Below are 26,117 nucleotides of genomic sequence, written 5' to 3' on the forward strand. Positions count from 1 at the left end.
GCAACCTACATCGAAGCTCAACACAATGCTGGATCCTTACCCACAGAGGGAGGCCAGGGATTGATCCCACGTCCCCATGGATATTAGTCAGATTCTTAACCCCCTGAGCCACAAAGGAAAGTCCAAGTTAGTTTTTTTTTTTTTTTTTTTTTTTTTCCCTTCTTCTTCTTCTTCTCCCTTTTAGGACCTGCTCTCTTCTGCTCTTTTCCTGAGGGAAGCATTCCCTGAACACCCTCGTTCACTAGGTCAGGGGACTCTCTCCCTCCCTCTTTCACTTTCCCCTCCTACCACTTGTCGCAATTGGCACTATATCATCAAGCGTAGCTATAACAATTTTATTGTGTTTCCACCCCTAGAGGATAAACGTATGAGGGTGAGGGCATTATCTGGTTCCTACAGTGCCTGTCGAGACCTGGCATCTAGCAAGCGCTCAATTTTTCAGTAATCAGTTTCGACAATAAATCTGTGAGAACGCAGCTGATCCCTTCCGCCCAGAGGCCAAGCCGTACTGGAGGACGAGGGTGGCCCTGCAGGCTCTGGCCGCGCGTCCTCAACCCCCACCCTGGCTGTCCCACTTGGAGGTCTTCGGTCCCTAGGGTAGAAGGTGCAGGGCCGCCCCCGCCCCGCTCGCGCAGTGGGTGGGGGAGAGTCGGCTGCCAGCCGCTCAGTGCACAGCCATTCGGCGTCCGCCTGGGGCGGGGGCGGGGCCGGCACAGAGACGTCACTTCCGGTGTACACAGCCGGTCCGGGCGGTGCGCTAGGGGCCGGGGCGCGTCGCAGGTGAGGAGCGGGCGCGAGCGGGCGCTGCCTGGTGCAGGCAGGCGGGCGGGCGGGCTCGGGGTTGGGGGCGGAGGGCGGGTAGGCGGTGGGCCGCAGGTGGGGCTGGCGACTGGACGAGCTCTCGGGGCGCCACTCCGCTCGGGGCCGCAGGGCTGTCGGCTCCCGCCCCTTGCCCGTCCGATGTGGAGGACGCCGGGCTCTGGGGGCGCTGGCCGGGCGGACGGAAGCCTGGAGGGCCCTCCCGGGTCGTGCCTGGGATCGGGGGCGCGGCGGGGAGCCAGCGGACGCGGGGCAGGGGGGCGCTCCCTCGGGCCACCAGGGCCAGGGAGGTCCGGCCAGCGCCGGACCCACTCCCGGAAGCCCGCCGAGCAGTCCAAGGAGAGACGGCGGCCTGTGAGTCCCGGGGTCCGCCGGGACTGCCTGGGGACGCGGCCCTCACGCCGCCCGCGGCTGTCGGCCAGCTGCGCTCACCTTCCCCGCCGCGCTGGTCCAGGCCGGGCCCCGAGGAACACGATTTTTCCGGCCCTTGTGAGCCCGCTGGCGCAGTCGGGCCGCGGGCGGTTCGGCGGGGACCCTGGGAGGGCCGGGGCTGAGGTTGAAGGACCCACACCCTGGGGGCGAGCGCAGGGTCAGGGGTGTGTCTTCCTGCTCTGCGCGGTGCGAGGAAAGAAGCATGCCTGGTTGGCATGATAAGAATTTTGTTTATACACCGTACAAATTTTGCCAGATAAGTACTCAGCTTTGGGGGGACACCCACTTTGAAAATAGCTTGTTTCCGCCCCTCACCCCCATTATAAAAGCATTCTCCTTCACATTCAAGACAGCATAAAAAGTACAACACTTTTTAAAGTGACAGTCATCCTCCAACCTACCACTCAGTGACAGTAACATTTTGGTGTATCAGTATATACAGAGATATATTATCGCTTTTATGGACTTCATAGTATACCATCGTATTTCAGTTCAACCAAGCCCTACTGATGAACATGTAGATTGTTTCCAGTTCGTCACAAGGTAGACAGTTCTGCCAAAAGGATTTGCCTGATTGTTGTTTTAGGATAAATGTACAAATGAGGTCAGAGGTAACATTCATTTAAAAAATATGTAGTATTATTTTTTCTTTTGTTGCAGTTTCAAAAATTATTCTCCAGCCCAATTATTTGTAACATCCGTCCATATTTGCTTCTCATTTCATGGTTTTATTTGTTTTAACTACTTAATTAAAATTTGCTTTGGGTTTAAGATGTGAAATATTTTCCACATGGGTTAGTTTTCCTAATTTTGATTGAACAAGCTATAACTGCCATTGTATCACATTTTAGACCTGAAGTTCTAAGTATCTGTTTGTGAGGGACTGCTTACACATTTGATACTTAGCTTTTATGTATGCTGTTTTAAAATTCCACTCAGTATTTTTTTTTTTTGAAATCATTTTCCTTTACAAGTCCAGAAGTATTTCATTTCTAAGATTTGCTTTTTGTTTTTTAAAGTAAAAAAGTTTAGTTATTGCTGTTTCATTTGCTTTCTTGCTGACAAGATAACATACTCCATATGAAGAGTTCAGGTTTGTTGTGGCAACTTTTCAGTCTGGCATTTGAGATTCTAATCTTCCTCTATTTTTGCACACGAATACGTAGGTTAGCATTGGAGACCAAGATAGAAAAGTTCTCAGATTCCCTTGGCAAGCCTAGATTTTCAATCTAAAATTATCTCTGGATTTTTGGAAGACGGCATGTTTTAAGCATCCTCTATAAAAATTTTTCAACAAGTTGCACATGATTCTGCTGAAAATTTTACTAAATATTTATTTCCTTGAAAATGCGAAGCCTAATACATCAGAAGGTTTTTATCAAGTGGGTCTAACAAGTTTGTAGGAAAATTATTGTATCTGAGAACTAGTGGATTGGGGCATCACATGAGTTGGGTGTCCACTCTCTCCTTTTCACTCCTGTGACTTTGTACTGAGTGGAAAATGATGACCTTCTAAGGTGGACAGAGAATGTCGCTTTGAATAAGGAATTGCTTTTTTGGAGTAACAGAAAAAGCAGGATGCCATTTACTCTGTAAGTTCACCGAGAGCCTGACTGTGTTTGTCGGGGGTTGTACTTCACATGTCTTTATCTACACTGAAAAGGTCCTCCTGAGGGTCCCCTATTTGATAGATGCAGTAGCCGCTGCTTGCTCATTTCCCTTGACCTTGACCATAAATATTTGGCATGGTGAGCCACACTTTCTTATTGTTGCAAATTTCTTTGTTGGCCCATTTGACTTTTTGTGGTCATTGACGTTTTGACCATGATTGTGGTCATTGTGTTAACTTTATAATTGTGCTGTAGTTTTCTTGTGTGGGTTAAGGACCTAGTGTCACTTACAGTGGCTCAGGTTTCTGCTGTGGTTTGGGTTCCATCCTTGGTCTGGGAATTTTCACATGCTTTGGGCCTGGCCAAAAAAAAGAAAAAAAAAAAGAAAGAAAGATTGTGCCTTTTCACTTGTCTTTGCTGCTTTTCTTCTTCCACCTCTGCCTGGGAGCATCTTCCAATGCTGCTCCTAATACCGCTTCCTCTTTTCCCGTTCATGCTCCTTTCCATTCATCCATTATGTGACTTCTAGGTAGAGATCCATCTCACCCCCAACCCTGTTTCCACTCAGTGACTCCAACCCAGACTTGGCTGCAAGTCATTTCTTTCTCTCCTTTTAACTGATCCCTGGACATGTTCCTGAGGCCCTACTTTCTCCAGGTGATGGAGCCCCTCATTGCTTCCCAAAGTGGCCTTTCCTCCATGACTCTAAAGTTCTTACCTGCTGAGGTATCACTTCTCTTCTTCCTTCTTGATTTGGGTTGTATTTGCTGTTTGCTTTCTATCCCTGCAATTTGATTTAAACTTGTACCTTTGCCTTCAGGAACTTGAGACATAATATGCTTCCACCCTGGATGAGGAATTTAGCTACCTCACATTTATGGAGCAGTTACAGTATAGGCCAGTTACTGTGCTGGAAGATTGGAATACTAAGCTTCAACACACAGCCTAGGGAAGATAACCACATAAGCAATTGCCATCAAGTACTGTATGTGCCTAGAAGCAGGAGACACATAATAAGCACCACCAGGTTTTAGAGATCTTACCTGTTCTTCACTGCTGCTATCTCCAGGAACACAGTGTTCTGGGAACAATTAGGTATTTGTTGACTGAATCACTTCAATGATCATCTGAGAATGGAATCCGAATAAATGTTAAATCAGCTACCTATAGAAAAGATATAAGCCAAGAGACATTTTGTAAATGTAGTTTTGAGAATTTGAGGGAAAACTTTTAAGTTCAACCAAAATGACCCAGCTATAACCTCTGGAAGGCATGATTGGAATGTGTTTGTAGCCAAATGCTTAAACTTCATTTTTTTTATCCTCAGAAGAAAGTCTGATTCTAGAAGGAGAAAGTTGGGATGATGTCTGTAGAAATTGGGGTGGTGGGTCCAAAAGAGGAATTGGTGATATGTCTGTAGCACTGTCTGGAGGACCAAGCCAGAGGAACTGTGTTCAGTCCCCTATGGAGCCTTTGTACTACCAGACAGATGGGTGCATCTCTGTTGATGCCTCTAGTGGGAAGAATTTTCCCTTTGCTTTGCCTTCGTGGTCTTAATATCTTTTGATGAGAACATGGCTTCACAAGGAGATTTCCTGCCAGGAAAATGGGAGTTGAGAGTGGTGTGCTTCCTGACTGCTGGATCAGATCCTGGTCTTGGGTGCTGGCTAACGTCTCTGTTTCCCCATCTGTAGAATGGGGATAATGGTAGCATCTTCCTCTTTGCTGCCTGGCCCCTGGTAAGTGCTCAGTAGGTATTAGCTCTCCCCAGTACTTATAAGCTTAGTAACTGGCCTTCTGGTTACTACATCAGCCATTTTTGAGCTTAGATAGCCTGAGTCAGTCCCCCTGAACGTGCTTGCTCCTGGGTGCACTGACAGAGCTGAGGCCCAGAAGGTGGGCAGTTAGGACAGACAGGCTCTTCCCAAACTGCTTGTTCAGAGACTAGCTGCAGTTGTCAGGGAAGTCTCCCCGGTGAAGGCTGTGCTCGAGCTGAGTGCTGTGGGGAAGAGTGAGTCCAGCATCACAGGAAGGGGAGAGGACTTTTAGGCAGGGCCATGGTGGCTACAAAGGTGTGGAGGTGAACAAAGCTGAGGTATGTGTGTGGCAGGAGATTTAGGGTGAAGGGTGGATAGATATGAATAGGGAATAGAAAAATGAGATTGAGCAGTTAGTGGGGCCAGCTTTTGCAGAAATCATTAATAACAGTCTCTAACTTACTGGGCACTAACAATGTGTCAGGTGCTGTCCATCCCTTAGACCCACTGTGCTAGCCAGGTTTGGAGCGAAGTGCTGTGTGTATGTTACCTTGTTCGGTCCTCATAACAACCCTCTGATGTAGATATTTACTATTTCAGGAGAAGTGACATGTCAATGTCACCTGCTAGGTCTCTGCCTCTGATTCATTTTGCACATTGGCATAAGGCTGACTAAACTTTGATATCTTTTGTACATGTAAAAGCCTTTTGTGACTCTTGTTTCCTGATGACGTCCAAGCCCACCAAGATTCTCTGACTTCATGAAATCATCTTGTGTTAAAGTGTGAAAATATATGTTTTAGAATTGAATAAAACCGGGGCAGGTGCAGATATGCATCGAGCTCAGAGAAATTCATTCAGTGAAAAAGGCAAATTCAGGACAATGTGTGTATGTGTCCATTTGTGTAAAAAAAGAGAGAGAGAGGCATATACACGAAATAGGTTTCTTTCTTTCTTTCATCTTTTTAGGCACCCTCAGCATATGGAGGTTCCCAGGCTAGGGGTCATATCAGAGCTATAGCTGCCGGCCTACACCACAGCCACAGTAACACCAGATCTGAGCCACATCTGCAACGTACACCACAGCTTATGGCAATGCTGGATCCTTAACCCACTGAGTGAGGCCAGGGATCAAACCTGTGTCCTCATGGATGCTAGTCAGATTTGTTTCCGCTGAGCCACGATGGAAACTCCTGAAATAGGTTTCTAAGTGTAGAAATATAATGCTGGAATGATAGAAAAGAAACAGTGATTGCCTTTGGGATGAGGTCCTGGAAATCTAGGTTGTTAGACCTAGCTTTTTCGTGCATATTCTTTTGTATGATACGAATTTTTTCCACTGTATATATGTATTATATTTTCAATTAAAAATTAAAATGTCTGGGCATCCCTGCTGTGGTACAGTGGGTTAAGGATCCAGCATTGGTGCTGCAGTAGCTCAGGTCGCTGCTGAGGCATGGGTTCGATCCCCAGTTAGGTGTAGTGGATTAAGGATGCGGCATTACCGCAGCTGTGGCATAGGTTCCCGTTGTGGCTCGGATTTGACCCAGGAACTTCCATATGCCACCGGTGTGGCCGAAACAGGGGAAAAAAAGTCTGCTATGAACAAATGCAGGGTAGAGGTTAAGAGCAAGGATTCTATCCAGACTGCCTGGGTTCACGTCCTGCCTCTAACTTAACTGTTCCCTAACCTCTAAGTCCTATAACTTCTCTTTACCTCGGTTTACCCTGTCTGAAGATAAGGGACGAAACAGGGCCGACCTCCTGTGGTTATAGCAAATCTTAAAGGAGTTAATATTTGTGAAGTCCTTAGAACAGTTCCTGACAGGTGTGGGTTGTATTGATGGTGATGCCGTCATGGGCCTGTGTTGTGCACCGCAGTGAATGTAAAGACGCGGCCAGCCTCTGTGTCCTTACAGTTCATCTGCAAAGGGAAGACACACAGAGCCAGTGATGGGCAATGGCAGTGGAGGCTAGAGGAGCTCAGAAAAGGCTCCTTGCGAACTGAAAGGGCAATAAGATGGTTTCATTGAAACGAGTAACTTCTTGAAAAAGTAAAAGGAGAGAAAAGCGCACAAAGAGGCATGTTGCAAAGGTGATGTGTGTCCCAGACGGCAGAGGAATGAGACAGGAAAGAGCCTTGAGGGAGCCTGAAACTGGGGTATGTCCTGCGTTGGCAGGTCATCATTAGATGGCAGTTTTTCTTAGCATATATAAAATAATGATAGGATTTATAATGATGACAGCTTAGGCTTGATGGAATGTGGTAGCTTAACCTTGATCTTTCATATGGTTGTGAGATGCTCCTATGTGATTTTTTAAATGAACCCCTTAATGCGGGGCATGTGGATAACTTCCAGGTTGGTGCTTGTAATCAGCATTGCCTGGGCATCCTGGATGCAGGCCTCTACATTTACTGAGTCTGTTTCTAGGATTCGTTCCTAGATGGGTTTTTTTTTGTTGTTGTTTTAAACCATTTTGACTGTATTCCTTATGTTTAGGCCACTGTCAGATAATGTGCTTTTTCAAATTGGTAGTTGCAAAGAATCACCGTGTGAGTTTTTGAATGTGAAATTAGAGCTAGATATTAATTGACAAAAAATTCCAATTTTCTTATTGGGAATGATTTGGGGATTAGGTGCTAGCGAGATGGTGGTCGTGACTGGGGAACCTGGGAATACCTGAGTTTCCGGGTCCCAGAGGTAGACGTGTGTGCCTGAGAACAGAGGCAGAGGACAGCGGGCTTAGCTCCCAGACTTGAGTGCTGCAGGCTGGTAACCTAGGCAGGGAGAGGTGAAAGTGGGCCCTCTCACAAGCTCACAAGGACCTGCCTTTTCTCTGGGTCTCAGGCTAGGAGGGAATGCATCACATTCTTGGCTTAAGTCACTTTGTAGTGTACTTCGTAGTGTGAGGTGATCCCTTCCTTAGCAGTGTCCATGTTCTGCTGGTTTGGGGCTGAAAGAGGAGGGAGCGGTGGGCAGGAAAATGGGAGGGGCCGTGACCTCTTCCGCTTTGGAGAACACAGGCAGCACTCCTTTCAGTTTGTTGCCAGGACTTGAGGCGCTGGGGCCAGAGCTGCAAGAAGGTAAGATTTTTGAGAGTTGTAACTGCGAGGTGTTGGGGGTGGGGTAGAGTCCGTATTTTTACTAATAGGCCCGAATGAAGAATTTCAAAAGACATGAAATACCTGCCTCTTTCAGAGCAGTAGCTGCCATTTACTGAGTGAGACTCGGGATGTGCCACGTGCCATCCCTTATGGATTTAATCCTCACCACAGCGCTGAAGAAACTGAGGCGCAAGCGTTCAAGTAACTCACCTAAGGTCAAAGAATTAGTAAGTGCCATTCATTCAGCTGATAACTACTGAGAGAGCAGGATTTCTTATCTAGGTCAGTCTGTCTCTCAAATCCATATCCATAGCTGCTGCACTTAGACAGTAGCTGTTTCCCTGAAGTAGCTGTTTCTCTTAGTGTTGGAGCATCTTACCTATAAGGTAAGAACATGATGGAGTTCCCATCATGGTTTAGCTATAATGAACCTGAACCGGTATCATGAGGATGCCGGTTCAGTCCCTGGCCTTGCCCAGTGGGTTAAGGATCCAGCCTTGCCGTGAGCTGTGGTGTAGGTTGCAGACGTGGCTTGGATCTGGCATTGCTGCAGCTGTGGTGTAGGCTGGCAGCTGTAGCTCCAATTCCACCTGTAGCCTGGGAGCTTCCATATGCTGCACCTGTAGCCGTAAAAAGACAAGAAAGAAAAGAACCCAAGTCATTCCTGGCCTGCTCTCTAGAGCTTTCTTCCCTGCCTCGGGAAGGGATGCGGGGGATGGGGTTGGGATGGAGAGGAGGCTCCTTGGATGACCTCATCACTAAATGCTTGACCTGCTGGAATGTTTATGGAGAAGAATGGGCTCCCTAGCTGTAACTCTGATTTGCTGTTCTCTTTGAGAGATGGGAAGGCTGGCCGGGTGTGCATGATTGGAGTCAGTGTTCCCGGCCTGGAGGAGAGAGCTTCTATAATATCCATTGATAACATTTTTCATGGTTATGGGAGTTCCCATTGTGGCTCAGCGGGTCTCCATGAGGATGTGTGTTCGATCCTCGGTCTCGCTCAGTAGGCTAAGGATCTAGCATTGCCACAAGCTGCAGCATAGGCCACAGATGCAGCTCAGATCTGGCATTGCTGTGGCATTGGCCAGCAGCTGCAGCTCTGATTCAACCCCTAGCCCAGGAACATCCATATGCTGCAGGTGCAGATGTAAAAAGGAAAAAAAATTTTTTTTTCATCGTTGTGAATCAACTGTACAGTAATTTAAAAAAAATTTTTTTGTAGATACCTAAAGTTTTCAGAATGGTCCTAAGTCTGAAGTGCATTTATCTAAAATTTATATAATTCCTCTGGGTAGTAAGAGAAATAATTTCCACATTAAAGTTTGATTTACCCATTTATATGTAAGCTTCTTGATAAATACTCATTTTCCTCTATTTGAGGTTAATTTTGGATAGGTTCCACAGTGCAGGTTGTTAAGAATGAGCAGCACTATAGAATTTTAAGTTTTCTTTCTTTTTTTTTTTTTTTTTTTTTTTTTTTTTGTCTTTTTGCCATTTCTTGGGCCGCTCCAGCGGCATATGGAGGTTCCCAGGCTAGGGGTCGAATTGGAGCTGTAGCCGCCGGCCTACGCCAGAGCCACAGCAACGCAAGATCCGAGCCGTGTCTGCAACCTACACCACAGCTCACGGCAACGCCGGATCATTAACCCACTGAGCAAAGGCAGGGATCGAACCCGCAACCTCATGATTCCTAGTCGGATTTGTTAATCACTGCGCCACGACGGGAACTCCTAGAATTTTAAGTTTTCTTTAAATAACTTTCTAATGGATACATTAGTTTTTACTAGTTCAACTTGCTTTTACAAGTTTAGAAACTTTTTGGATAACTGAGCTGAAACTAGAATGAGTCAGAGCTGAGCAGATCAAGGCCTTTCATGCTGTAGTTCACGGGGACCAAAATAAACTGCAGGTTTTTAGTAGGTGTAGATTAAAAAAAAATTCTGGCAAATTGGATTTGAAAAATTGCTTCAACATTTTGTGATTTTTAAAAATGACATACTTTTTTGGAGTTCCCTTCATGACTCATCGGTTAAAAGAACCTGACTAGGATCCATGAGGTCTCGGGTTTGATCCCTGGCCTCGCTCAGTAGGTTAAGAATCTGGTGTTGCTGTGAGCTGTGGTGTAGGTTGCGGACGTGGCTCGGTTCCCGTGTTGTTGTGGCTGTGGTGTAGGCTAGCAGCTGTAGCTCCAATTCAACCCTTACCCTGGGAATTTCCATGTGCCACAGGTACGGCCCTAAAAAGCAGAATAAATAATAATGACTTTATTTATTTATTTAGTCTTTTGTCTTTTTAGGGCCGCACCTGAGACATATGGAGGTTCCCAGGCTAGGGGTCTAATCAGAGCTGTTGCTGCCAGCCTACGCCAGATCCGAGCCACATCTGCGACCTATGCCGCAGCTCACTGCAGCACTGGATCCTTAACCCACTGAGCGAGGCCAGGGATCGAACCTGCAACCTCATGGTTCCTAGTTGGATTTGTTTCCACTGCACCATGATGGAAGCCCTAAAAATGACTTATTTTAATAGTAAATCAACTATAATAAAAATTTAAGGAGTTCGCATCATGGCTTGGTGGTTAACAAATCCGACTAGGAACCATGAGGTTGTGGGTTCGATCCCTGCCCTTGCTCAGTGGGTTAAGGATCCGGCATTGCCGAGAGCTGTGGTGTAGATTGCAGATGTAGCTCAGATCCCACGTTACTATGGCTCTGGCGTAGGCCAGCAGCTACAACTCTGATTAGACCCCTAGCCTGGGAATCTCCATATGCTTTGGGAACGGCCCTAGAAAAGGCAAAAAGACAACAAAAATAAATAAATAAAAATTTTTAGTCGTTCCCTTTGTGGCTCAGTAGTAATGAACCCAATTAGTATCCATGAGAACATGGGTTCGATCCCTGGCCTCACTCAGTGGATTGAGGATCCAGCATTGCTGTGAGCTTTGGTGCAGGTTGCAGATGCAGCTTGTATCTGGCATTGCTGTGGCTGTAGACTGGCAGCTGCAGCTCTGATTGGACCCCTAGCCTGGGAACTTCCATATGCTGTGGGTGCAGCCCTAAGAAGACCAAAAACAAAAATTTTAGTAATTAGTTACTTTAAATTATTCTCACTCCTTGATTTATACTTGAATTTCCATCAGCAGCACAATTTGTTGTCAAGAATGTTTTTGTAGTGCTTGGGCACATTTTGATGTGCAAATTTTTACTGATCCAAAACTATTTCAATTTATGCATAAAAACTTTGTTTTGAAGTTCCCTGGTGGCCTAGTCATTAACAACTTGGTGTTGTCACTGCCGTGGTTCAGGTTCAGTCCCTGGCCCAGGAACTTTGGCATACTGTGGGCACGACCAAAACAAAAACAAAATCAAAACTTTGTTTCACCTAAGCAGACTTTTTCAGACTTTTAGAAGCCACTTTGTTCACCCTTTGTTGATGTGTGGTAGTTGTTTATAGATAAATCTTTTCTTGGCAAGGCTTTGCCCTCGCCCACCCTTTTCCCCCTTCTTTTGAAGATTTCTGTTTAGCCAAGATTTTTTGGCTCAGAGTGTTCCTCTAATAAAATTCTTTCAAAAGTTCTAATATTTAATTTGTTTTAATGGCAGCAAATTTTGAGTCTTTGACTTCATAAAAAGACTACACATAAGTCTTAGAATACAGCAAGTTGATTTCCCAGAAAATCAAACAGGTCTGTCCTCAGCATGACCAAGTAATAATTGATTTTTTTCATTAAATATGCACCATTTTTTTGGTATGGAATTAAATATATGGTGATTATCATCCATTTAACTTACTTTTTTCCATATTTATGCAGTGACTATTAAAAAATAAACTAGCCTTTCATTTTCTTCTTTTTCCTCCCAAAATGCCCTCAATTGAAACATAATTAAAACTGTCTTTCATCTGTATGACTGTTTAGCACATTTGGCTTATTTTGTTTTTAACCTTGTTATTTTGAAACTAAATTTCAACTCTGTTGACTTTGTGGTTAGAATTTTTTTTTTTTTTCTGGTTGCCCCCACGGCATGTGGAAGTTCCCAGACCAGGGATTGAACCCATGCCACAGCTGCGGCAACACCTGATCCTTAACCTGCTGCACCACAGGGGAACTTCCAGAATATTTTTTTCTTCTGCTTAACTGAAATTATCAGTTGTGTGTAGATTACTAAACATAAAAACTCTTCAGACCTACCACTAACAACTTGCTTTGTTTTATTTTTAATTTTGGGGGGGCTGCCCTGGACATATGGAGTTCCTGGGCCACAGATCAGATCCCAGTCACAGTTGCAACCTATGCTGTAGCTGCAGCAATGCCAGATCCTTAACTCACTGTTTCAGGCCAGGGATTGAACCTGTAACCCAGCATTCTGGAGATGCCACCCATCCCGTTGTGCCACAGCAGGAACTCCTGGTTTTATTTTATTTTTAAAATTTTTAATTATTTTCTTTTTTTCTATCTCCTTTTTTTCATCTTTTTAGGGCTGCACCCACAGCATACGGAAGTTCCCAGGCTAGGGGTCAAATTGGAGCTGTAGCTGCCGGCCTACACCACAGACACAGCAACACCAGATCCAAGCTGTGCCTGTGACCTCTGCTGCAGCTCACGGTGGATCCTTAACCCACTGAGCGAGGCCAGTATAGAACCCACATTCCATGGATGATAATTGGGTTCATTACCACTGAGCCACAGTGGGAACTCCTATTTTTTTCTTTTTTGGCCACCCCATGGCATATGGATATTTCTGGGCCGGGGATCAAATCTGAGTCAGAGCTGCGACCTCTGCCACAGCTGCAGCAGTGCCAGATCCTTAACCCACTGAGCTGGGCAGGGGATCGAACCTGTGTCCCTGCTGCTGCATAGACACTATCGATTCTGTTGTGCCACAGTGGGAACTCCCTTGCTTTGGTTTAGAGGAATGTCATATTTTATGATGATAAATTGTTTTTAGAGCACGTGTCAGTACAAGGGGCAGTCAGGCGTTACCCCGTGGAGGCAGTTTGTAGTCCCACTTAGTACAGAAGCTCCTTGACACCAGCATGGGTAACCTCTGCATCCTGGGTGCCTGGAGCATTCAGGCACAACTTACAGAGTAGAGCCGTGTTGGTGGGCACAGGCGTGGAAGCATCTTTATTTTAACTGTGGTTAATGATAGAGTCTAACTATGATTAGATTTTTAAAGAATTCTATGATTAGAATTTTGTTTAGTAGGGTTTTTTCCTATCTATTTGAGTTTTCATAGTTCAGTATAGCAAAGCATGGCGTTCAGATTTTTAAAAAAAATTTTTTTTGGTTGTGTACACTACATGTGGAAATTCCCGGGCCAAGGATCTATGTGTGCCACAGCAGCTGCTCAAGCCACTGCAGTGACAATGCCGGATACTTAACCCTCTCTGAGCCACGAGGGAACCCCAGATATTGTTAACCAATCAGTTGTTTTGTAACTTTTTTTTGGCACCCCCCTTGCAGCATGTGGAAGTTCCTGAGCCAGGGGTTAAACCTGTGCCACAGCAGTTGCCTGAGCCACAGCAGGGACAACACAGGATCCTTAATCACTAGGTAACCAGGGAACTCCTAGTAACTTTTTGGTTTTTATTATTATTATTATTATTATGGTTGGTTGTTCTTTTTAGCCACAGCATGCAACAGCTCAATGTGGGACCTCAGTTCCCACACCAGGGATTGATCCTGGGCCACAGAGATGAAAGCACCGAATCCTAACCACTGAACTACCCGGGAACTCTCAGTAGCCACATCTTGACTAGGAAAAATATGGTTGAATTACGGCCTCCTTAAAGTTTTTTCCTTGACATTTTTTTACTGTTAGGACTTTAATGTTTCGGAAATTGTTGCATGAGTCTTTAAATTTAACATGGATTAATATTATATTAACTCCCTGGAAACTTTCTATATATACCAGTGTCCAGATTTCCACGTATTTTTCTTTAGGGACATCCTCTCGGGCACACAAATAGTCTAGGCTTGGTGGACCCAGAGGTGCTGCTTCCTTTCCTCTGGCTGTGGCTCTCCCTTTCTCCCTTTCCATTTGGATGTTTTAATGGCACCCTCCCTGCTCAGTGATTTGTGTTCAGGAAGCTAGGCAGTGATTACTTTTGTTTCTGCTCTGTGAACTTCCCCTCCACTTCCTTTTTTTTTTTAACGGAGCAACTACAGGAAGTAAGGCAGCTCTTGGCTGGCTGCTGCTAAGCCCTGATTTTAGGTGGCAGAGGAGAAGGCTTTAGGGCCCAGCCATTTAAAGCATTTTCCACCTTTGTCTTTGCACTACCCCCTTCCTGCAGAAATCGTAGGAACACACTTTTGTGATCTAGTGTGATTGGGGTGAGATGACAGCAGGTCCTCCTGGGCCCGGGAATGGCAGAAGTTGGGTGCTGCCCAGCTGGAGGGCAGAGCTTTGGTGAAGTAGGTGAGGGGTTTTTCCAGTGGCACCAGTAGGATGTAGTGACCCTGTGGCGAAGCTGCTCTTCTGGATGGACAGTGTGGCAGGAGCAGAGGGTGGGTTGAAGGGACCTCTGGGGAGGTGGAGTCTGGATTTGCGTGGGGGCTTTGATGGGCAGGCCTGGAGGGAAGTGAGGAGTCCTGTCTACTCTCTGAGATCTTGGACGAGGCCTCAGCCTCTGTGCTTCCCTCCTTCCAGCTCATGGCATTTGTTTTCTAAGTCAGGTATTTAGCATTTACCTGCCTCTTGTCCAGTGATACCTCCAGTGGACCTGTTGTAGCTTAACTTATAGGAGAAGTTTGTATCATCTTCCCAGAAAGAAGTACCTTTTTATACATTAGGTACTGGAACATGGAAGGAATTTGTTTAGCTGCGAGTTGCTCAATAGTGGTGCTGTCGACCTTTGGGGTGGATAATTCTTTGACTTCAGGTGGACAGAGGGCTGGTCCTGTGCGTCGCAGGATATTTAGCAGTATTTTTGGCCTTATCCACTGACACACTCCAAGTTGTGACATACAGAAAATGCTTCCAGTCATTGCTAAATGTCTCCTGGGTGGTGGGGGCGTGTGTGTGTGTGTGTGTGTGTGTGTGTGTGTGTGTGTGTGTGTGTAGCTCATCTTTTCCACTTTTTGAGAACCGCTGTGTTAAAAGATTGAGTGCTAACTTACTAATATTGTGAAATGGAATAAAATAGAATGTTTGGTTCCTTGGAGATTGGAGCTTTTTGTTAGTTTCTCTTCCAGCATCTGACATTCTTACATATTTTTAGTTTGCTACTTAGAGTTTGCTGTTGTCTCTCTGTTGTGCTTTGATTGAAAGAGCTGGAGCCTGAGCATCTGGAGGCTTGATTTCTGGTCCTCATAGAAAGTGTTCTCTTTCAGCCTTCAATGCTTGTTCCTGAAAGCTGGTTCTTTGGAAGCTGAACGGTGCTGGTGTAAAGGAGAGAGTGAGAAGCATTTAGGATGTAGCAGTAACAACAGCTAACGCTCATGGAGCAGTCGTGGTAGACCAGGTGAACAGGATGGAAATTTGAACTGTGGTGAGCAGGACTGGCAGGATTGAATGTAAGGGACTGCAGGGAAAGGGAACAGGACAGGGACCATCTGGGCCAACACCTTAGGTTTAGGTGCACAGTTCATAGTGCTTTTAACTGACGCAGTAAATATAGCAGGATGAGCAGAGAATGGAAGGATGACTAGGTAAAATTTAAAGGACCTGAGGAGATATGAGTCTAGTCCCAGGAGAGAGGGGTCTTCCCTGGAGAGCTGAATTTGGGTCATCAGCAGGGACATGGCTGTCTTTGCCTACAGAGAGATTCCTTTCTTTTCATTGCTCTACCTCAACTTCCTGCCAATTCGAAGAGGACTGCGGCTTGAAACCATCTCCTAAGGGTGATAAACAGAATGTCCTGGTCTAGGTAGTTGACAGAGATGGTGTAACACAGTGATGGATAGCTCTGCTCCTGGGGGCCAACTCCCAGGCCCCAAGCTCTGTTGGTGACTACTACCTCAGCCATGTGCCCGGAACTTGAAGAACTCACTCAGCCTCCTTACACGCCTCACCTACCTCAGAGAGCCCTTGGAAGCATTAAATTAGGTAACAAACAAATACAAAATGTATAGCTCAGTGCCTGGCACTTAGTACCCCTTCAGTTAACATTAGCTGTTTTTCTTTTACAGTTCTAGTGAGCATTAAATGGGATTATGTTTCTAAAGGTATAATGCTTGACACATTGCAGTCACTGAATGTTCAGTTTTGTTGAGGAGGACTTTCGAGCATGGTATGTTGTCAGCTTTTTATTATTATTTTGTCTCTCTTTTTTTTTTTTTAGGGCCACACCCTTGGCATATAGAGGTTCCCAGGCTAGGGGTTGAATCGGAGCTGTAGCCACCGGCCTACACCACAGCCACAGCAATGCGAGATCTGAGCCGTGTCTGCGACCTACACCACAGCTCACAACAGTGCTGGAGCCTTAACCCACTGAGCGAGGCTAGGGATCCAGCCTGTGTCCTCATGGATACTTGTCAGATTCATTTCTGCTGAGCCATGACGGTAATTCCTTGTCAGCTTTTAAAAAAAATTTTTAAGCAGAACCTTTTACCTAGCACTTAGCTACTGCCTCTGGATAGCAAGACTGACAGCATGAATGCTCTATGGAAATAACCATTAGGAGTTCCCACTGTGGCACAGTGGGTTAAAGATATGGTGTTGCCCCAGGTGTAGTATAGGTTGCAGCTGTGGCTCACATTCAGTCCTTGGCCTGGGAACTTCCGTATGTTGAAAGTGCAGCCATTTAAAAAAAAAGAATCATTAAATAAATACTGAGGATGAACTAATCATTCAGCAAATATCTGTTGAATGTTTTACAATGTGCTTATCACTCTTTTTTTTTTTTTTTTTTTTTTCTTTGCTTTTTAAGGGCCACACTTGCAGCATATGGGAGTTCCCAGGGTAGGGGTCAAATCAGAGCTATGGCTGCCAGCCTACTCATGGCAACACCGGACCCTTAACCCACTGAGCAAGGCCAGGGATCAAACCCGTGTCTTCATGTATATTTGTCAGATTCATTTCTGCTGAGCCATAATGGGAATTCCATAGCACTCTCGAATATCTGCAGTGAGCTTGGTGATCTTGGCGTTTGGAAGTGACAGGGAAACCCGGGAAGCTGACAGTTGTGATGCAGTACATTACAATACAGTAAAGATAATGCTAAGACTGGCTACAAACAGGATGTTATGTTTATATACAGAGGCACTCCTACCTCAGTCTTCGTCAGGGTGGCTTCGCAGAGGAGGTGACGTCTAGGTTAGACATCCGGGAGGAGTGAGAGGAAGCCAGGAGAACTTTCCAGGCAGAGGGAGCTAAATGTGTAGATGGTGAGAGGAAGGATGGCACAAGCAAGAACTAGGCAGAAATGGGGCGGGGTATGGCGGGAGAAAGTTGGGAAGGAGAGTGGCATGGTTGATCACTCAGCAACCAGAGGGGAGCAGTCCAGGCATTTGGAAGATCACTCAGGGGTCCTTTGTAATTCAAGCAGGATGTAAAGATGGTTTGAACTTTGAATTGGCAGTGAGGATAGAAGGGAAAAGACTTGCGGGATGTTAAGGAAGCAGAAAGGATATGCGTAAGTGATTAATTGGATATAAAGGAGAGTGAGGAGTAGAGGGTTACTCCAGGTTTTTGGCTCCTTCAGGTAGGTAAATGGTGATACCGTTCACCAAGGCAGGGAAGGACTATGGAAAAGACTGAGGAACGTTGGTTTTGAGCATTTGTTTGACTTGGGGACCTATCCAATAGATGGTTGACTCTTTGGAGTCTGGAGCACGGGAGAAAGATCTGGGTTAGAGAGATGGATTTGGGGATCCTCCCACTGAGAATATGTTGATCTTGGAAATAGAATTTAGGGCATGGCATAGGAACCACAGCACTTCAGGTCTGTCAGGGGAGTGGCTCAAAGTGACAACTAAGGGGCAGGAGGAAAGCAAGGAGAACTTTTTCCTATTGTTCTTTTTCTTTTTTTTTTTTTTTCCTGTTTTTCTTTTTTTGGCCACCTGGAGGCATATGGAGTTCCCTGGCCATGGATCAGGTCCAAGCTTTAGCTGCAACCTAAGCCACAGCTGTGGCAACACTGGATCCTTAACCCACTGTGCCTGGCCAGGGATTGAACATGCGTTCCAGGGTTCCCAAGATATCCCCAATCCCGTTGTGCCACAGTGAGAACTCCACTATCACTCTTTTTAATGTGGTAACTTATAAGGAGAGCCAAAAAAGGTAGTCCTAAGTAGAGAGAGAACTAAGAACTGAATCTTTCAGGCATTTTCTCGTGTCTGGATGGATATTTTAAATTCGTGAATGTTGAGAATAAAATTCTTCAAAGCATTTTTCTGGAGTGCATTTCTAAATATGGCCTGTGTCATTCTGAACTAACCCCCAAAAAAAAAAAAAAAAAAAACCCTATGGAAATAGTTGGGCTTTGAACTCCATGGATAATAACTTCACTAATCTCTCTAATTTCCTGCAGTGCCTCCACATTATCAAGGGTGGATATTTAGATTTACATCGTTGTGGACTGGGGAGGACAGAGAATGTTCTGTATTTTTTTCTCTGAAGAGGGAATTGTTTGTGGAGTGGCTCATCTTTATTTTTTTTTTTAAATAACAGTTTTATTAAAATATAACTCATTTGAAGCATATAGTTCAATGGTTTTTAGTGTATCCACAGTTGTGCAACTACCGCCGCAATTTCGGGACATTTTCATCACTCCAAAAAGAAACCCTGTACCCATTAGCAGTCATTTCTCATTCTTCCCATTCACCCCGGTCCTAGGCAGCCATTAATCTACTTTCTGGATATTACATGCTAATGGAATCCTACAATCTGTGACCTTTTATGCCTGGCTTCTTTCACTTAGTATGATGTTTTCAAGGCTCATCTGCATTGTGGTATGTATCAGTGCTTCATTCCTTTTATGCCTGAAGAATGGTATTCCATTGTATGGCTATACCACTGAGTTGTTAGATATTTGTATTGCTTTAAACTTTCATATGCAGGTTTTTGTGTAGACGTATGTTTTTCATTTTTCTTGTGTATATACGTAGTTGTGGGATTGCTTGGTTGTATGGTGATTCTATGTTTAACCTTTGAGGTGCTGCTAAACTGTTTTCCTAAGTATCTGCACCATTTTTACATTCCCAGGAATTCCAGTTTCTCTTCATCTTTGCCAACACCTGTTATTGTGTGTCTTTTTTATTATAGTCATCCTGGTGGTAGCGAAGTGGTATATCATGGTTTTGATTTGCAGTTCCCTGATAGTGAATGTTGCGGAGCATCTGTTCATGTGCTTATTGACCATTTGTATATCATCTTCAAAGGGTTCATCTATATTTGATCATTAGTTTGGGCAATGTGGATTAAGTGCAAAACTAATACTGCAAAAGAACAGATGGGGAGTTCCTGTTGTGGCTCAGCGGGTTAAGAACCTGACTAGTATTCATGAGGATGCAGGTTTGATCCCTGGCTTCCCTCAGTGGGTTAAGGATCCAGCATTGCCACGAGTTGTGGTGTAGGTCACAGACTCAGCTCGGATCTGGTGTCGCTGTGGCTGTGGTGTAGGCCAGCAGCTGCGGTTCTTATTAGACCCCTAACCCGGGAACTTCTATATGCCACAGGTACAGCCCTAAAAAGAAAGAAATAAATAAGAGCAGATGAACATGTTTGACTAGAGAAATGAGGGAAAGTTGTGGGAGAGGGGTGGTGTGTGAAAGATGCTATGAACAGATGGTAAAAGGTAAAGAACAGACTCCCCAGAGAAATAGTCAGTGCTCCTCACCCATATCAGGCCTGAGCTTGAGAACCAGGGTGCTTGATGATCCTGTTGTTCAACTGTGATTTTTGGAAGTCGAGACGACGTCTCTGCCTTCTTTCCCACAGCACCTGTCTTAAGGCCACATGTGTTGCAACCTCTGCCAGGTTTCTGTAGACCCGTGGCCTGGCAAGTGGAGAGGTAGCTTGCCACATGGATGAACATAGGTTTATCTATACTGAAGCATGTATCAGAATTTCCTTCCTTTTTAGGCTGAGTAATATTCTATTAAATGGTTATACCACATTTTGTTATTTGACTCCTGAATCATGTGGTAATTAATGATATGATTTTTTGAGGAATTGCCATGCTATTTTCCATAGCAACTATGTCATTTTACATTTCCACCAGAAATGAACAGGGTTCCATTTCTCCACATTCTTGCCAACATGTTGTTTTCTGTGTTTTTTTTTTATAATAGTAATTCTAATATATATGAAATGGTATCTCATTGTGGTTTTCCTTTGCATTTCCCTAAGGATCGGTGATGTTGAGCGTTATCTTATGTGCTTACTGGCCATTTGTCTCTTTGGATAAATGTCTATTCAACTCCTTTGCCCATTTGACAATTGAATTGTTTGGTTTTATGTTTTTGAGTTATATGAGTTCTTTTTAGTTTTTTGGGGTTTTTTTTTTTTGTCTTTTTGCCATTTCTTGGGCTGCTCCCGTGGCATATGGAGGTTCCCAGGCTAGGGGTCCAAGCGGAGCTGTAGCCACCAGCCTACACCAGAGCCACAGCAACGCAGGATCCGAGCCGCATCTGCAACCTACACCACAGCTCACGGCAACGCCGGATCGTTAACCCACTGAGCAAGGCCATGGATCAAACCCACAACCTCATGGTTTCTAGTCGGATTTGTTAACCACTGAGCCACTACGGGAACTCCTGTGAGTTCTTTTTATTTTAATTTTCTTTATTTTATTTTATGGCTGCATCTGTGGCATATGGAAGTTCCTGGGCCAGGGATTGAATCCAAGCCACAGGTATGACCTACGCCACAGCTTTTGGCAACAGAGGATCCTTTAACCCATTGCGCCAGGCTGGGGATCGAACCCTCACCTCCACAGCCAGCTCAGTCACTGCAGTCAGATTCTTAACCAATTGTGCTGTGGCAGGAACTCCTATGTGAGTTCTTTATATATTCTGGATGTTAATTCCTCTTCAGGTATATGATTTAAAAATACTTTCTGCCATTCTTTTTTTTTCCTTTTTAGGGCCGAACCTGTGGCATATGGAAGTTCCCAGGTGAGAGGTCAAATCAGAGCTGCAGCTGCCAGCCTACACCACAGCCACAGCAACACCAGATCTGAGCTGCGTCTGTAACCTACACCATGCTTCACAGCAACACTGGATCCTTAACCCACTGAGTGAGGCCAGGGATAGAACCTGCATCCTCATGGGTACTGGTCGGGTTCGTAACCTGCTGAACCACAATGGGAACTCCAGTTTTCTCCCTTTCTTTAGGTTGTCATTTCACTCTTATCAGTTGTGTCCTATGATGTACAGAAGTTTTACATTTTTATTTTCCTATTGCATCTGGCTTATTTTTTTTAAGTTTTATTGAAGTATAGTTAATTTACAATGTTGTGAAAATTTCCACTGTGCCCACAAAGTGGCTTAGTCACACATACGCACACCCATTTTTTTTCAGATTCCCTTCCCACAAAGACTATCAAAGAATATTGGGCAAAGCTCCCTGTGCTATACAGCAAATCCCTTTTAACCAGTCATTTCATATACCACAGTGTGCATATGCCAATCCCAAACCCCCAGTCCATGCTGCCCCCATCTGTCCCCTTTGGTAACCATAAATTTGTTTTCAAAGTCTATGAGTCTTTCTTTCTTTCTTTCTTTGTTTTTTTGTCTTTTGTCTTTTTGGGGCCACACCTGAGGCACATGGAGGTTCCCAGGCTAGGGGTCTAATCAGAGCTGTTGCTGCCAGCCTACGCCACAGCCACCGCAACGCCAGATCCGAGCCACATCTGCGACCTACACCACAGCTCACGGCAACACTGGATCCTTAACCCACTGAGCAAGGCCAGGGATCAAACCCACAACCTCCTGGTTCCTAGTCGGATTCGTTTCCGCTGCGCCACGATGGGAACTTCTATGAGTCTTTCTATTCTGCAAATAAGTTCATTTGTATCCTTTTTTTATTTTTATTTTTATTACTCAAAGGAATTTATCCCATCTGTAGTTGTATAATGATCATAACAATCCAATTTCACAGGATTTCCATCCCACAGCCCAGGCACATCCCCCCACCCCCCAAACTGTCTCCTCTGGAGACCATTAAGTTTTTCAGTGTCTGTGAGTCAGCATCTGTTCTGTCCTTTTTTCAGATTCCACATGTCAGTGAAAGCATTTGATGTTGATGTCTTATTGTATGGCCGACTTCACTTAGCATGATAATTTCTAGGTCCATCCATGTTGCAAAAATTGCTGGTATTTCACTCTTTTTAATGGCTCCGTAATATTCCATTGTGTATATGTACCACATCTCTGGATCCACTCCTCTGTCAATGGGCATTTAGGTTGTTTCCATGTCTTGGCCATTGTAAATAGTGCTGCAATGAACATTGGAGTACATGTGTCTTTGCGAAAAAATATGGAATGCTTCACGAATTTGCATGTCATCCTTGTGCAGGGACCATGCTAATCTTCTCTGTATCGTTCCAATTTTAGTATATGTGCTGCCGAAGCGAGCACTGTATCCTTTTTTTAGATTCCACATGTAAGCGATATTATATGATGTTTGTCTTTCTCTGACTTACTTCACTTAGTATGATAATCTCTGGGTCCGTGTTGCTGCACATGGAATTATTTCATTCTTTTTTATGGCTAAGTAATACTCCATTGCATATATGTACCATATCTTTATCCATTCCTCTGTTGATGGACATTTAGGTTGCTTCCATGTCTTTGCTATTGTGAATAAGGCTGCAGTGAACATGGGGATGCATATATCTTTTTTAATCGTGGTTTTCTCTGGATAGACACCCAGGAGTGCAATTGCTGGATCGTATAGTAGTTCTATTTTTAGTTTTCTGAGGAACTTCCATACTGTTTTCCATAGTGGTTATACCAATTTACATTCCCACCAACAGTATAAGAGGGTTCCCTTTTCTCTGCACCCTCTCCAGCATTTATTTATGTATAGACTTTTTTCTTTTGCTTTTTAGGGCTGCACTCAGAGCATATGGAAGTTTATGGATCCTTAACCAACTGAGTAAGGCCAGGGATCAAACCCAAAACCTGATGGTTCCTAGTCAGATTCGTTAACCACTGTGCCACGATGGGAACTCCTGCGTTTCTTTAATAGTTAGCAATGTTGAGCGTCTTTTCTTCTGTTTTTTGGCCTTCTGTTGGTCTCTGGAGAAATATCTATTTAGATCTTCTGCCCATTTTTTGATTGGGTTTTTTTTTTTTGATACTGAGCTGCGTGAGTTGTTTGTATATTTTGGAGATTAATCCCTTGTCGTCACTTCATTTGCAAATATTTTCTCCCACTCTTGTGTGTTGGCTTTTCATCTTATTTATGGTTTCCTTTGCTGTGCCAAAAGTTTTAATTTTGATGAAATGAAATTTGTCCTTTTTTGTTATTGTTGCCTGTGCTTTTGGTGTCATATGGAAGAAATCATCACCAAGTCCAAACGCATTAATTTATATATTTAATGGATTTTGCTCCAGAAGAGTTATTCTTTTGATGCTTAAATTCTCTTATTGTTGGCCTATAAATAGAGCTTGTTCTTTAGCTTAAGTCTGGGTCCTTTGATATGGGCTGAGTAGTATTAGATGGGTTCCCTGATTTCTGGCCTGATAAGAGTTCCTGGGGTTGGAGTTCCCTGTTGGCTCATCAGGTTAAGAATCTGGTATTGTCACTGCTGTGGCTCTAGTGCAGGTTCAGCCCCTGGCCTGGGAACTTCCTCTGCATACCACAGGAGCAGCCAAAAAAAAAAAAAAAAAGAATTCCAGGGATTTTTTTGTTTGTTTCTGACCCCAGAGCTAGAATCAGCCATTTCTCTAAGGAGTTCTCATTCTATTTGGTGGGAGGAAATAGTATTAAAGGCATTAATTGCAACTAGGATGTGAATTTAGATCTTTTCAGTGAAGTAAGTATGTGCTTTTTAGAAAGAAAAAGATAATTACATAAAATATTTCCAAGGTTCTAAAGATAAAACTATTTAAAGCAAGGTAGATTGAGAGATGTAGGCCTTCCTTCCTTGCCTCTGTTCTTCTCTGTACTGCATAGGTAAGCATTTTTATTGGTTTTTGCTTTATTCTTTCATTGCTTATTTTAAAAAATATAAGCAACTGGTGTGTGTGTGTGTGTGTGTGTGTGTGTGTGTGTGTGTGTGTCCCCTCCTACAGCTACTCTACTCCGATTTTACTTCTTCCCTTATTTTTTGTCTTATTTCTGATTTCCAAGGCTTTGATTTCTGCTTTCTTTATGATTTGCTTGTTTTTATTTTAAGGATGTATTATCTTCTCAAATGTATCTGAGAATACCATTTAGAATTTCTTTTCAGGTGTTTTTCTGGGACCTAAAATACATGTTTCTTCTGGGGTCTGATCTGCTTTTCATCTTAGTTTTCCTTTTTGTCCTCTTGGTTTTCTTTCACTATCTGGTGATCCTTATCAGTGAAGAACCAGGTTGATTATCTAGGTTATTGACGAGAGGTTCCTATTTTTCAGAAAGTCCTCTCATCTTCATAGGAGTTGGCTGATTGAGTGACCAAGAGTGAGAAGTGTGGAGGAGATCAGGTAGATGAATCTAATTCCCACTCCTGATTTCTGTACCTGCTGACTCAGAGCTGGGCATCTCTGCAGCTCCTCCAGGAAAAGAGGCTCTGCTTCTCCACTCATCTCTGGCTTTACTGGTTCTGAGAAGTGTCTAGCTCCACTCTGATCTGTCTGGTAATACAATTTCCTCTGCTTCCTCTCTCTGTTCTAGAACGTGGCCAGCACTTAAATAGATTATATCTCTCAGCTCTTCTCATTACTGTTATGTTGTGATTCCCTTGTGAATATCTTTACTGTTATATCTTTGGGGTTTGGGGATGATGGGGAGGTAAGTCCATGTGCCTGTCATCTTGGAATGAAGCTACTTGGTGCCATACCATTTGTGACAACAGGACTGCTTTGCACTCCTTCTCTGTAGCTTAATGACTGAAATGGATTTAAAGTTGTTCTCTGTGTTCACAAATAACTATCATATCACTGAAACATGGGGCACTGACCACCCTAGAATACATAGATTTCAACTCAGTTCAGGGATTGGCTTACTTGAAAAGACCTTTCTTGTTTTTAAGTAACTTTTTTCCAGACAAGCGAGATAGTAAGGCCGCTTACTTTTGCGTATTAATAACAAATTTGGAGTTCCTATCATGGCTCAGTGGAAACAAATCTAACGTCTAGCATCTATGACAATGCAAATTCGATCCCTGGCCTCACTCGGTGGGTTAAGGATCTGCTGTTGTCATGAGCTGTAGTGTGGGTTGCAGACAAGGCTCAGATCTGACATTTCTGTGGCTGTGGCGTAGGCTAGTGGCTACAGCTCCGATTTGACCCTTAGCCTGGAAACTTTCGCATACCACAGGTGTGGTCCTTAAAAGACAAAAAAAAAAAAAAAAAAAAAAAAAAAAAAAAATCACCATTTAGTGCTTAATATGTGCCAGGCATTATTCTTCATGCTTTATTATCCCTATTTTACAGACGATGAAACTGAGGCACAGAGAGGTTAAAGAACTTGCCCAAAGTCACATAGCTGGTAAGTGGCAGAGCCAGGATCTTACCCAGTTAGTTGGTCCCCAGGGCCACTCTTTTCCACTGCACTGTCTAAAGGGAAGCTCTTCAAATTTTCTCAAGATGTCCACATTTTTTTTTCCTTCTTTTACGGCTGCACCTGCTGCATATGGAAGCTCCTGGGCCAGGGGTTGAATCAGAGCTATAGCTGTGACCTGTGCCACAGCCACAGCAACACCAGATCCAAGTTGCCTCTGTGACCTTCACTGGAGCTTGCGGCAACACTGGATCCTTAACCCACTGAGTGAGGCCAGGGATTGAACCAGCATGCTCAGAGTTGGGTCCTTAACCCACTGAGCTACAATGGAACTGCAGGATGTCCATTAAAAAAAAAAAACAAAAAAAAAAACTTATCAGTTATGGGTATAAAAAAAAACCTTTTATACTTAACTTTGGCCTAGTTTCAAGCATGTTCTTTGTAATTTAAAATACAAATTGCTGATGACATTGGTTGATGAGAGGGATATTTTAAATGATACCAAGTCTGAGTTCAGTTTTAATCTATTAAGAACTTTTGTGAATTATTGAATAGATGACATCTGTTCAAATATCCTTTTCTGCTATGTGTTTGAGAATCTTAGGCAGTATTAAAACTTATGAATATAGTTCTTAAATAGTACCAGTCTGGGCCACAACTAACTTCTGAGGTCTTTCACAATGCATATTTGTTTCCATGTAGCATGAATAGTGAATTCATAAATGGTGAATATTTTTCCCAGTGAAAATTCTTTTTAAGAAAATACAGAAGAGAAATGTCCTTAAATGGATAGAAC

At 44.0% G+C, this 26,117-nt stretch overlaps 1 protein-coding gene across 4 annotated transcripts in view; it reads left to right on the plus strand.

The window, feature by feature from the left end:
• KIAA0355 (KIAA0355 ortholog) overlaps positions 678-26,117 on the plus strand; it is a 96,960-nt gene continuing 71,520 nt past the window's right edge. The window contains exons 1-3 of one of the 4 annotated variants that reach the window (XM_021094325.1): positions 752-780; positions 24,235-24,303; positions 25,255-25,309. The gene's annotated coding sequence lies outside the window, so the exon portion shown is untranslated. Of the gene's footprint in view, positions 781-6,129; positions 7,704-24,234; positions 24,304-25,254; positions 25,310-26,117 lie in introns of those variants that run through there. The other 3 variants (XM_021094322.1, XM_021094321.1, XM_021094324.1) reach the window with 3 other exon arrangements.

Source organism: Sus scrofa, chromosome 6 (genome assembly GCF_000003025.6).
Source record: "Sus scrofa isolate TJ Tabasco breed Duroc chromosome 6, Sscrofa11.1, whole genome shotgun sequence".
Taxonomy (NCBI): domain Eukaryota; kingdom Metazoa; phylum Chordata; class Mammalia; order Artiodactyla; family Suidae; genus Sus; species Sus scrofa.